Source organism: Sceloporus occidentalis, unplaced genomic scaffold (genome assembly GCF_023333645.1).
Source record: "Sceloporus occidentalis isolate IW3139 unplaced genomic scaffold, rSceOcc1.0.p SCAF_135, whole genome shotgun sequence".
NCBI classification, from domain to species: Eukaryota; Metazoa; Chordata; class Lepidosauria; order Squamata; family Phrynosomatidae; genus Sceloporus; species Sceloporus occidentalis.
In genome coordinates this window covers 1,943,153-1,957,427 of record NW_028317115.1, presented here as the reverse complement: position 1 = coordinate 1,957,427, position 14,275 = coordinate 1,943,153, and positions in this window count along the sequence as shown.

The window sequence follows — 14,275 nt, the reverse complement described above, 5'->3', positions numbered from 1 at the left end:
TTCACTACATCAGCCAAGACACAAAATAATAAAAAATCAAATTCACAGACACAGCTTAAACAGTTATTATGTCTTGGCAGTCTATCCTTAAATCGGATTTCCATGGTCGCTGAAGCAGATTAGTTTATTTGCACCTTTTCGTTATGCATTAAGAAGAAACTATTTAATAAATGTGAATTTAAACATGCAACCCCACTTTTAAATATTTGGATCTACTGTATTTTTTTGTTTGTTTGTTTTGTTTTTTTAGAGATATTTCATTTAGTATAGATTTGGAAATTCAGGTCATTCTACAACTTCTCACGGAATGTAGACTATACTCAGAACACAAAGTACCGAAATGTGAAAAACAGCCACATAAAAACCAGTAAAAGTATCCTGTTAGACAAGTTGAGCACACCAAGTGTGTAATAATAAACGTTTTAAAAAAGCTGACATTTAGAAGAATTTAATTTATGAGCCTTATTAAGAAGCCAACCTATTTTTTTTAAAGACACAAGCAGAGCACCATACAATTATATTTTATTTGTGCCAGTCACACACCTTATTGCCCAAGCCAACAATAGCGTGAGAGCGTTCTACGGCGCTTGTCTCGTCCCTCTAGCCCTGTCATGGGTTCCATGAGAGAGCTTGGTTACTGAGCCAATGTATTCCTTTTCACAGTTGAGAACCAGCTTCATCTCATGTGGACAGACATCAGAGAATGGTGTCAGACAGGATAGGAAGCCCATGTCAACAAATGAGGGAGAGGGGGGAGATAAAACCATTAAGCTGTGCAACATTGTACTAAAAATACTAATCTAATTAGAAAACACCAAACTGGAGTGCTCAGTAAAACATTCTGTAGAGTACATGAGGTCAAAACTTTCAATGGTTACACTTTATCTCATTAGCCTCTCAGCCAGAGTCCAATGGGTATATAGTATCTAATTGACCTCCCAACAATCTATGCATTAAGGGTCAAGTAATATTTTTTATATCAAATATATTGATGTAGTATAAGGCATGAGCTGCGATCAGAATTGTTTGCATGTTCTATTTAAGCGTGGCCAGCATTTTAAAGTGTTTAGTTGGCTTATTATTTATTGTTTTATATAGCCCCATCAAATTCCATAGCGCTGTACAATGAGTAGACAGGACATAGCAAGTAATATCTAACATAATTTGCAACAGGAACACAACAGAAAATTAAAGGGAACTCATTTATGTATTAAAGCACATATGATGGCTGGAGTGTCCCTTTGGGGCACATACGATGGCTGGAGTTTCCCTTTGGGGCACATACGACGGCTGGAGTGTCCCTTTGGGGCACATACGATGGCTGGAGTGTCCCTTTGGGGCACATACGACGGCTGGAGTGTCCCTTTGGGGCACATACGATGGCTGGAGTGTCCCTTTGTTTACAGAACCAACAGGCGAGGAGGGCCCTTACTACAACCTTTATTTAATAACATGGCTGACATGTCACTTCATATACAGGAAATCTTGACCAGCTCATTGTAAATATTATTGAAGCATGAAATAAAGCATCTGTTATTACCAGTTTACTCTGCAAAGATAATACAAATCTGCTTAGAATACAACCGTAACGTGGACGAAGACTAAATTGTGCAATACCATAAGGTTTGGTAGATTTTGCATTCATACTTTAACCATGTCTCTATTTTTACAGAAGCATGCTATTCACTAATTTTGCTAAAAGAAAAATACAAAAGTTCCCGAATTCAGCTCTTAACATATAGTTCACGCCCCTGAAATATTTTTAGAACGGTTAAAGAACTACTGAACTTACTTTACTGCGCATTAAAATAATCAAGAAATGCCAGATAATGCATGTTTCAGCAGGAGGAAGATGACAAACTATTCTATGGAAGCGATCGTTTTGATAGAGTCCAGCTGTTTGAGCAAGATTTTTCTAAATTTCTGTGCTGCTACTTGCCAATTATACAATAATTAAATATCATACAGCAGCAAAAGCAATTTAGGCTTTCACAATTCATAAAGCCTCAAATCAGTGCCTACCAATATGTGAGAAAGCTATACACTGCACAAAGAATATCATCTTGTTATTTTGTTATCTTATGTGTTCACGTGTGGTCAACACTTTTTTTTGGATGGGTATATTATACATGCAAGCAGGTGTTGTATCCGGGGAAAGCGTGACCCGAAGGTCCGGACTGGAAACAGGGAAGTCCCTAGCTGGTTGTGGGGCTCCATCAAAGATTTGCATTATACGGTGACAGGAACTAAGCGACATCCACACACTTTGGCAAGATGTTCATCTTAGAAAGCAGGCAACCATTGCACAAGCTGTAATTACTGCAAGAAAACACAAGTGTTTTCAGTGTTCTCCTTGGACTGGATGTGTTCGTGCACCAGTTGTTAAAGCAGATGGTAATGGGGGGTGGATTAGAGGTCGAGGTTGACTGCCCTGTCCTGCTCCTGGTTCCATGTTCTGTTTAGGGCAAATATACACTTAAGGCCCACAAATGAATACATATTATGCTTCAACTTGAGTAAAACAACAAAAGGTGTACACTGTATAGAATACAGTTTCATAACTCCAACAGAGCTCAAGAAAAAGTGCTAATATGTGATGTTGATACTTAGAGCGTTTAACACATAAGATGTAAACACTAATTTAGAATGTTCAAGAGTCATATTTGATCTCATCTCTTTCGTTTTATGTTTATGTGATGGCATGTGGGAGTGGGATGCAAATCACACTCCTTGCTCAGCCTGAATCACTATGAATCACTTTTCATATAAATGACACTTTATAAAAATAGTTTTTGGGTTTTTTTTTAATCAGCTGTGTAAAAAATTATCCTGTGAGGCAATTTGTCTGTAATTAAAATTATATTAATAAAATGCATTTTTTTACATTACATCACTACGCAACAAGGTGAAGTGTAAGCATTTACCTGCAATTGGGAAACCTTTAGATGCATATCACATAACAATTACCTTTTTAAAACTTTTTTTACAACCCTTTGTAATTAAAGCTTAAACTACTGCCACATAAAATAAACCATTAACATTTAATGATTAAGGAGCAAAACTAAGACGCCCCCCCCAAAAAAAAAAATCCCTTTACTACCTAAATCAAATTAGATTTTGGGTGATTGTGTATTTTAATAATTATTTATGAATTTAATTTTGATTAATTTCCCATTATTTTCTGAGCATAGTATGATGTCTGTACCCCTGACCCACTGGTTCCAACACATCCGCCAACAGGGGTCAGCAAGGTGTCCGTCACCACAGTTTGTGGTGTCCATAACCCTGACGGATTCCTTCAGACTAGCAGGGTGGTTGGGAAAATCATTGATTGCCTTTTAACCAGCCTAAAATGAAGAGTGTGTAATATCTGCTCTTACAGCTGTAGTGATCCCCTGCGCTGTATGCCGTCTATTGATGCTCAACACAAGGATATGATGCCATACCTAGTGTCCAAAACTGAAGGAAGCACTGAAACAGAGCAGGATCAATAGCTTTAAAAATGACCGTGTCTATCCCTGTCCACCAGGCCATCACTAGCACAATCATAAACACCTTGGTCTTTTTTATTAGTTGCGTCAGACAACGCTCCCCACCATACTGTCACACAGAGAGGATTGTCGATGTCCGCATCCAGCCCAACAAGCTGCCATTAGTTATTGGGGGTATGACAACTATCTGTGGTGCCACAGATCTGAACATTGGGAACTTAAAATGTCTTCCATACATTTACTAGAAAACTGCTGGCACAATGTATAGGTGAAATTCTACCCTCTACTAAGTGACATTCATATGAAGACAGGTGCAGCCAAAGAGCTGAACTGACCGGTAAGTACAGAACAGAACTACTTAAAGCCATCGCTCTATGGAATCCCGCATTTTAGCTTTAAGTTGTTTTGTTCTGCGAGGAGATGTGTATTTCTTATTTATTGTCAAAATCTGTGGTTGCCCAATAGCACACATTTCTAGATACTATAAAAAATATATTTTGTAACTATATATATATATATATATATATATATATATATATATATATATATATATATATATATATATATATATATATATATATATATATATAGGGGTAGTAGAAGTATTATTAAACACTCATCTACAGACACCAGACAAGCCAGAAGGCTTGCTTTTCCCTCAGAAATCTCATGGTGCTTTCACAACCACAAGGGATTCTGGGTAGGCATATGCAAATAAGGTTAACAATTATCACCTTTGCCTCTATATCCACTTTATACATGGATTCCTTGAAAGTAACTGCCCGCTGTACAAGACAGCCTTTAGACAAAACTCAGGAAGAGGTACAATAGCCAGATCACCACTCATGGACAGCTGTTTCGTCCTTCATGGGACTCATCAGCATGAGGTTGTGATACTGGCTTAAAAGTTGAGGCTTGGGGTAACTAAGAAATATCATTACATAAGTTATGGTGGGTAAAAGGTGATGGAAACCCTTCCACTAAAATTTAAGGGGTAGTAGAAGTATTATTAAACACTCATCTACAGACACCAGACAAGCCAGAAGGCTTGCTTTTCCCTCAGAAATCTCATGGTGCTTTCACAACCACAAGGGATTCTGGGTAACCTTATTTGCATGTGCCTACCCAGAATCCCTTGTGGTTGTGAAAGCACCATGAGATTTCTGAGGGAAAAGCAAGCCTTCTGGCTTGTCTGGTGTCTGTAGATGAGTGTTTAATAATACTTCTACTACCCCTTAAATTTTAGTGGAAGGGTTTCCATCACCTTTTACCCACCATAACTTATGTAATGATATATAATATATATATATATATATACACACACGCACTTACTTTTTTGTGAAACGGACTACATTTTACAAATGATTAATCCTACCCCCCAGAAAAGAGCAAAAGTTTCTATTATTTTACTATTTATTACACGAATGCACGAGAAGCTTTAGCGTTCAGCAACTGGAATGAGATATCAAATATTATGAAACGTGCTGTGCCAATAGTAGACAGCTTAATGGGCCAAGCAGATGGTAAGCATTCCCACATACGGCCTACTCATCACAAGCCAGTACTTTAAAAGATCCTAATGAATTACGCTGCAGAAAAACCTTAAGCACTACTACTTTAAAAACTGTGTTTAGAACAAGCATCTAAATTGAGGGCTGTGTGAAAAGGGGTATATAGGGCAAATTATTTTAATCGTGTACATACAGCTACATATGTTTACTATAGAAAATGCATTAGGTGGGTTACAAGGGCTGGATTCAATACCAGATACAACATTTATCAATTCGAAATTAATTTGCAATAGAATAAATGATACAAAACAGATATATAGACATTGATCCCTATAACAAGGATCACTGTTCATTTTCTCCATTGCTATTCAATTATTTTATCAGCACTCAATGCAGCCTTAACGGTCCAGTTTACAGTTTGGTTTTAAAGGGACACTCCAGCCATCACATGCACTTTAATGCATATAATACCTGCTTGGTTCCCTTCTCCAGTCAGATCCAGCGCTCGCTCACTGAACGCAGCATACAGAGGTCTGTTCAGGTTCCCGATGGCATGTGCAGAAAGTGCTCCCACGTGCCAGACCATGGAGGAGGGCCGCAGAGTATTTTAATATGCATTCTTCCTTTGTGGGGCAGTCAGTGCCCCTTTAATTGTTTTTCTTGCCCTTCTTATCCTACTTCTACTGTGAGTCAGTATTGTAGGGTTCAGGCCAGATGCCTTGCAATAGAGACTGCAGAGATGCTAGCTGCCAGACTAACTGGCCGGTTCTGTAGGGCACGTGGCTAATTGGCATTGGCTTATAGTGACATCATGGGTACCACCTGTTTTGTGAAATGGATTTAAGAGTCAGGCGATCCAACCATGAAATGATACAACACACCTTCAAAACTTTTCCTTTCAAACATACTACTGCGACAGAAATAAGTCCCATGCTTCAGAACATAACCCTAAGAGCAAACCGTGGACTGCACCGGTACAATATCTGACCGTAGAACAGAAATAGCTTTACGTTAAATTCACTAAGCAGTATTCAAGAGTATTACAACCACAAATGAACAAATGAATGGGTTTACAATGGAGAAGATAAAAAGGTTATTGAAACAAAGAATAAAACCAGGGGTGTTGTCAATGCCAACGCTGATTACTGCATACAGCACTGTATCTTGTGTTCATTTATAAAAGACATGGGGCTGCCACCTTAAGCAGGTATATGACGTGTGAGAACTATACTAATGTTTTCTAGCACAATCTCACCTTTGTAATATGCATTAGGGCTTGTTTGCAACAATAGTGTTCTCTACCTTAACCAGACTGTGCAGACGTGTCATACGGACGGCTACCGCTGGCGGTACAATGTCATGGCATTTAGAGGAGGAAGGAGAGAGTGCTATTGTGTTACTGTTATATACCTCCTATGTGTATTTGTTTCCTATATACACACACAACTACTGTATTTTTGTTTGTTTTTTTAAGCATTAAAGACATTAAAGCGACAAAAAAAATGTAGGTTACCCAAAGAAACCTTCACCATCACTACATCCCAAAATCAGGAGATGTGATAAGGGCTTCTTGTGTGTTCCTAACGGCCTTGCGTAAATGATCTTCAAAGTCAAGCTAGGAAGGTCTACAAAACATATTTAAATCATTTTATGCTCTTTGATGGTAATCTTTTTGCTGACCTAAATCTTATTATCCACAGGGACCCTACTGAAGCCTATTCACCATGTCAAACCAGGTCATTCATGCTTTCCTCTGACACCACAGATCATCTTGATCAAAGTTTCTTTTGGGGGATCGGAATTTACCATTACACTGTATCTCATAATAATATGCACTGCCAGCGGTATATGTATACTAGAGAACAAGCAGCCACTTTTAGATGTGTATGTGAAATGCAAAGTAAATGCAAACAACTTGGCTGTTAAAATAGCGTCTGAGACAGTTCTTGGAACGTAGTATATACCATACATACATACAGGGGGCTAGCCAGTGTGTGTCAAATGACAGGGTTGGCAGGAATAAGAGCTGGAGTTGAGCCAGAAGCAGCTTAAGCACTTGCTACCCTCCATCACGTGCTCTTCGCACACATCTGGAAGGATGCACAGAGGGACTCACTTAGGTTTTGTTCCAAATTTCAGGCTTGGCTGGCTCTGTACTGCAGCCAACTCAAGCACTGCTATGTAATTCCATGGCTCTTTCCAGTTATAAGCTTGTTTGCCATGTACGATACACCTACTGAGAGGTGCTCTAACTACACTAAGATTCATGCATGCTGTGTGCATTTGCAAGTCATGCACAATTCATTAAAATGATGCAATCACAGTCAAGTAAAACCATTTTTTGAAAATTCTACCGTATTACAGTAGTGATACCTTTTTGCAGATAAATATTGTCACATTCCGGAGGCGCAACCACAAAATAATGTACTTAAAGATACAGTGGTACGAATAAGTCAAAAATTCTGTAGCATACACAAAAGTGAAAAAACCCAGTTCTACATATGTTCTAAGTAAGAATACTAGAACAACATATTATTTGGTCAGAAAAGTGTTTTCATAAAAATTAAAGTCAAAGATGAATATCGCTGTTTGTTGTCTCACAGTAAAGATACAGTAAATTAATCTAAAAGGAAGCTTAAAAGATTGTGAAAGAAACAAGTGGCGATAAATAACTGCATGTACTAAACTTCTCCCACCGGTTCTCTTATCTGATACAGTTCATATTTGCATGCAGTTTTAAGTATTTTAATATTTTAACATCCCGCTTTCCCTTTACCGTCCTCAGTGACTTTTACAGGTTTTTTGTTTTTTTAAATTTTGCTGTTTTCTAGTTTTTTCACTAGGTGTATTTAGCACTTTTATGTTTTGAAAATGTAAAATGTTTAGAATATAATAAAGGGCTAATAAAATCATTCTACTGATCGAAAAGCACTTATGCCACTCGAGTCTCACAATCCTCTGAACTCCAAGTCACAAAAGGTTTTCTTTTACCCTGTTGCCTTACATGAATCGACCACTCAGCATTATTTGCATAATTATCTTCATTACAGAAACCAAGTTATCAACAAGCATCAAATCATATAATATGCAGATCCTTTAAGCTTATCTCCGCATACCATCATTGCTGGTTAGTACAACAGAAGCACATGCGGGCTGAACATGATCTCCCAACCAGTATGCAAATACCCTCTGTTGCCACCTGATATCAGGAAGTAAACTCAAGACAAGGATCAGTAAAGATATTGTTTCTGTTTCACGGTTTCTGGTATAAAAAAAAAAAGACATTACTGTCCCTTTAAGTATCAGAGAGAGATTAGAAATTATATCCTTGAAGGTGGTACAAGAGCACTAAGAGTGACTGCCAAATGCAAGCAGAAGCCTACACTATTCTTAAATGAACGTCTGGCACACTGTGGGTCTTACTAAATAACCTTTAAAAATATTAGAAGTCACCAAAAAAAAAAAAAAATATTCGAAGAACAGAAAGAAGGAAACGTACATGCAAAGATAACAGAATAGCCCAAATTTTACCACAACCGCTGAATCCAGATTAAGAGGGTTTTGAACCAGGCCACCAACAATAGGATAATACCCACAAAACCATAAACATTATGAAAGAAGCCAACCACTGTTACAGCTACTTCTTTGTTTTGTGGCAGAAATGTGTTGGTAAACGTCATTGGTCTTTTTTAAGAGCAAAATTAGGGAGTATTGGATTCTGAGCCTGTCATCAAATGTAGCCCTGGTGATTTCCAACAGTTCAAGGAAATGGTGCCCATATCTGCAATGCTATATATACCGGCACTACAGCAACACGGACAGATTCTCAGGTAATAGGGCTTCCTATGCCAAACAAATACAGGTAGACCTTGCTTTATTTATAGACAACATTCTGACAGTATGCACAAATTCACAAACATCCCTGCCCACTCTAATGGAACGTTTTGACAATGACAGCAAAGCATCAAACTTTAAACTTAGTTTTACCAACAGATATACACGCAGCCATTTACAGCGTTATGTTAGATGATTTTGAATTATAAAAGAATTATCTTAAATATTAAAAGTATCAAGTTGTCCAAGATTGATCCTTAAAACTTCATCGGCACCTAATAAAATATCAAATCGGAAATATTGAGGTGGAAGAAGTTAGGGAAACTCCATTAGGATGATTGTCCTCTACATAATCTAGATTAGTGTTTGGTGGGTTCTCAAGTAGAACCCATGTGTTGCCGACACTGATCTTTTTTTTTTTTTTGCTTAAAATACGAGAAGAGAAATGTTTAACACTTCCATTTTCACCCTTTTCTCTCCTATCTTCTCTTTATCTTTATCTTTCTGATATCTCATCTCCCCCATCTCCCTTGAAGAGTTTCCCTTCTCTTTATGGTGTTCATTAAAGTGGGAGGGAAACCAAGAGTCCACCTTAGAGTTCACAGCAGGATCTGCTGTACTGATTTGAGAGGAGGCACAGTAGAGATTCATGATTACCCAAAAGAGAAATTATTCCCCAGTTTTGCAAAAGATGAGCTACCTGTCCGCTTGATCTCCCCACTGAACATGCAAGTCTCTACTACGACCATACATTTAGTCCTCCACTCCATCTACATGAAAAGTTTCATGATCTGAATGTCCAAGACACACTTAGCTTCCGGTTACAGGAAAGTTTTGTGGTTAACAGAAAGCCACATGGTTTCTACTAGGACTCTAAAAATCGATAGTTAAATCTGCCTTCTCTAAAGCATACTGTGACTTGCAGTCTCCACAAGCACCCACCCAGCAGAAGAGCTGCCATCGGGGAAGAGTACCGCTGGCCTCTGCCTGCTCCTTTCCCTGTTTCCCGAGCCTGACCACAGCAACCTTGTAGGGTCCAGTCAGGCAGCCCCTGAGACTGTGGTAGTTGATGGGACTGCAGTCTCCACACCTGGGTCCCCAGAATGTTGGGCAGTTGGCCCAGATCCACACTCCCCAGCAGAAGCGCTGGCAACAGGGCAGAGTGATGCTGGTCTCTGCCCACCCCTCCCCCTTGTTCCTGAGTCTAACCATGACACTCCCGCAGAGCCTGCTCAGACCACCCCAGCCGAAACACTGGCAACAGGAGAGAAGCAGGACGGCCCCTCTCTACCAGCACTGGAGGTGCCCGCAAACCCTATAGAAGAGCTTTCTACAGGTCAGAGTGCAGCTGGCCTCTGCCCTCCCTCATCAGACGTCCCTCCACCAGAGGATGATACAAAACCAGCACTGGGGGACATGTATCCCATACAGGTGGATGAGACTGTGGTTGCCACCTGTGTTCCCCAGAATTGCTGGACAGCTGGCTCGGATCCTCAACCCTGGATTGAAGGGGCCCCCGCCACCCTGTCATCTCCCCAGCGGCTGAGAAGACTCCAGAGAGAAGGTGCAATTGTCAATTCTCTCCAGCGGCAGTTATTTTTTGGTTAGTGGGACAGGTGCCCTTTTCCAGCCCCCCGGTTGGGGTCTGGCCCCAGTTCAGTCTTCTTTTTAAAAGGGGAGATATGTGACAGAATGACCTGTCATACAAGGCCCCAAGGTAGTCAGAGATGGCTCCAGCCTGGCTGCCAAACAGGCAGGAACTCCATTGTTAAACAAATATCATTAACAGGATGGCTACCAGGGGGATATTCAGTAGATAAAGGGGATTAAAGGTTGGGTTGTCTACCTGTTTATCAATGTTAATTTATGTTAATGAAGTTCTGTGGCTATATCAGTCTATGTTTTACAACAATAAACTGTTCATTCCTGCTGTACTCAGTTCAAGGTAGTTGTGTGTCTACTTATTGGGTACACATAGCAGGGTTCCAAGGTGCGCATGCTGGCTGGTGCTGGAAGTGATTCAGGGGACAAGAGGAGGATACATGTGGGTGATCTCTGGGAGTTACTACAGCTCTCTTGGTGAACCCGTTACACATACCATTAATGATCACCACTAAGAAGAGTCTCTATAAGTCAAATGGATAAGAGAAGTTGCATGAAAATGTACTAAAAACAATGAAAAATATTTTTCTCTCTCCAAGATAGTGTTCTGACACAACGTACATAAACCACTCAAAACACACATCAGCAGTGGAAAATAATGGGAAAAAAAACCGGAAAGAAATAACTGAACCATATTCAAAAACAGGTAACATATTTAAACACAAGAAGATCCTGTCTGGCAAGTCAGTCTGATCATTTTCTCCGTTACTTAAACTGAAACTGCAATCCACACAGCTTTTACCCAAACTGAATTCAGGAAATTGAGAAAACGCCGTACTTTTAAATTAAACGAATTAAACATCTCCCATTATGTCAAATACCCTGACTGTAAAATAAACAACAAAAAGTATACGCTATTAGAAGATTACATTAATGTGTTTCTGCTAAGGTATTTGAAGAAAATAGTTCCTTTTCAAAATCCAGTAACAGGCCACACCCCTAGAGTTATACAATAAATCTTATAAAGTGGATTTATGGAATAATTTATCTATACTAGAAAAATAACTTTACTAGCACAGTGCACAGTAAGACTGTGTTAGTTATAGACTACAATTTAAATCTTTCAGCTCTGTTCTGTGTCCTGGTCCTGTTAATGTATTGTTTCTGTTTAAATATATCTGCTATTGTATTATTTTATCACAGTTCTAATGTATTGTTGTACGCCGCTGGCAGTTGTGTCCCATGCCCGAGTAACCATGCCACGTAACTCCCATCTCGCTTTTCTATGTTCAAATCTATTGGCGACTATTCCTCGGGGGGGTGTAAGAAAACACTTACTCCAAGACCCAGAATGGCTACCCACCTATAGCTGGGCATAGCTGAGGCAGGCGGCAGTGATGGCCTTTTGACCAGTCTACTTAATTAAACAGTATTAATACTCAAATAATTAAACTGCATTCATTTATAGCTACAGCCATAGCCAACATTCTATAGAAAAGCGCAGGACATCACTTTACCGCGTTTGTGCACTTTGTCTATTTGATTGAATTGCAAAGAGATACGTGGTGCTAGTTTATGAATTATCATTTGTCAAAATGGGATTCTGGTGCAAAGTTTAAAAGGAACACTCCAGCCTTCATATGCACATAGGGTCCCCATTCAGCAGCAGATATGTTCAGTCAAACACATATACATGCATGTAATAAACAGTGCTTACACCTAGCCAGCTCTAGAACTGGCTCAGGGAATGTTGTAAGATGGGGTTTATTCAGTGGGATCTCCTTCCTGCCGCTGCTTCAACCTGATAATCAGGAGGACGAGGGCAGCTGCAGAAACAGAGCTGAAACTTAAGTATTTTTTACTGTTTCGAAGAATGGTAATTAAAGTGCTCACAGAGTCCTTACTCTTTATAAGAAGTGTCAAGGACAGTAAACTGTCCCTTTAAAAAGGGAATAATATCACCATGGCAACCAAAGGAATGCCCCAATCAGTTGCTAGGACAAGACCACTTCTTAGACATCCCCAGAAACGATTTGTATACATAACAACCCCCCTATGGGTCTTTTGGCAAAAGTGGAATAATACACAGAGCATTCCATCGCTTGCTACGGTGATTGCACATTTTCACCAGTTTGCTCCTGAAATGAGATTTGTCTATAAAAATGGAAATAGTGCAACGTTATTAGCTACCAATGGACTGGCCCAGCCATCAGGATCCCCCCCAAAAAAATTATTATTCACAGAGGAACCGTATAAGCATGTAGATCCCCCCCCACAATATTTTTATTCTGCATTTCTGACTTGAAACCGTCTGGATGCATAGACAAAGGAAGCCAGATATGTAAACACACTGCAACACACTAGGAGCGCAGGGGGTTAACGCTGCCTGCTCACAGCTTTCACTGAAACCTAATCATTTGCCTAAGCCCCTCCACATGCAGCTTCCTCATTCCTCTGCAAGCAGGAGGATGCTGACAATTACCACCAGGAATGACACAGATGGCAGAGGGACTGCCTTAAAAGAAGTATTCCCGGCTACCCTCTGTGCAGATACCTGCAGAGCACTGCAGATACTGTATGAGGAGCCTATCCACACACTGGAAATCACTGCAATACAGCTAGCGAGCTATAGGACAAAAACAACCATGGATTTTCAGGTACCTGACCTGCTATATGGTACGTGATGAGATGTTTCCCCATTACTACATCCCACACATGTATTTCTTCCTCTTCGATAGTCTACTTAGTAGGTGGGGGAGGGGGGACTCCCCTGTAGGTTTTCTTCTTTGAAGCCGCAATGGAGCCCAAAGGTAATAAATCACAAATGGTTAGCAACATAAACTATAATGGTTTTCATACAAAAGGACTTTAACACTAACACAGCAAAGGCAAATATGTATCATTTTCGCCTAGTTTATTTACAGATTTTCACTGGTTTTAAATTGAACTCCCAAAAAAATCATATACAGATAAGACTAAAGAGTGATAGCATGTCCAGCACTCACATGGCGAAAAATAACACTGTTAAGAAATCAACCAGTCATCATTACGTAAAAATACTAAAACAGTAGAACGAACGTCATCGTCTACTCTACCAGACAGCATCATCAAGTGAAATGTCAAAAAAAGGAACTGCTGATTGGTCCCTGAGGGACAGCACGTAGCCAAATAATGCGGAGAAATGTGCAGAATAAGATCTCCAACAGGGTTAAAAAGGCACAATGTGATAAAAGGCAGCATATAGTGCTGGAGACATTGTTCTGAGCAATTGTTTCTGATGACTTAAAGGTAAGCAGGCAATGCAATAAAGATTTGGAAGAAGCAAGCAGGGTGCTGGGTTGTAGAGCGAGAGGCATTAGTAGCAGGAAGAGGGAGAGGGTTCTGGGGCTCAGACCTCACCTAGAGTATTGTGAGCAGTTCTGGAGAACCCCATTTCCAGAAGGTTATTGATACATTGGAGAGAGTTCAGTGGAGGGCGATAAAAATGGGAAATGGTTTGCAGGATACAAATTATCAAGAAAGGCTAGGGGATCTGAATATGTAGCTTATAGAAAAGACAGAGAGGCGACACACAAACATTTACATACTTAAAGGGATTTAACAAAGTACAGGAGGGAAGTTTATATCAAAAGAGGGGAAATGTTAGAACAAGAGATCATAATCTAAAAGTAGAGGGTCAGAGGCTTACATGTAATGTAGGGAGGTTTTCCTTTACTAAGAGAGTAAGTGGAAAAGCCTCTCAGCATAAGTGGTAGAGGATAATACAGCGAGGGAATGTAAACGTACACGGGACAGGCATAAATCTAACCTAAATCTAAGACCGAGCAGCGATCACAG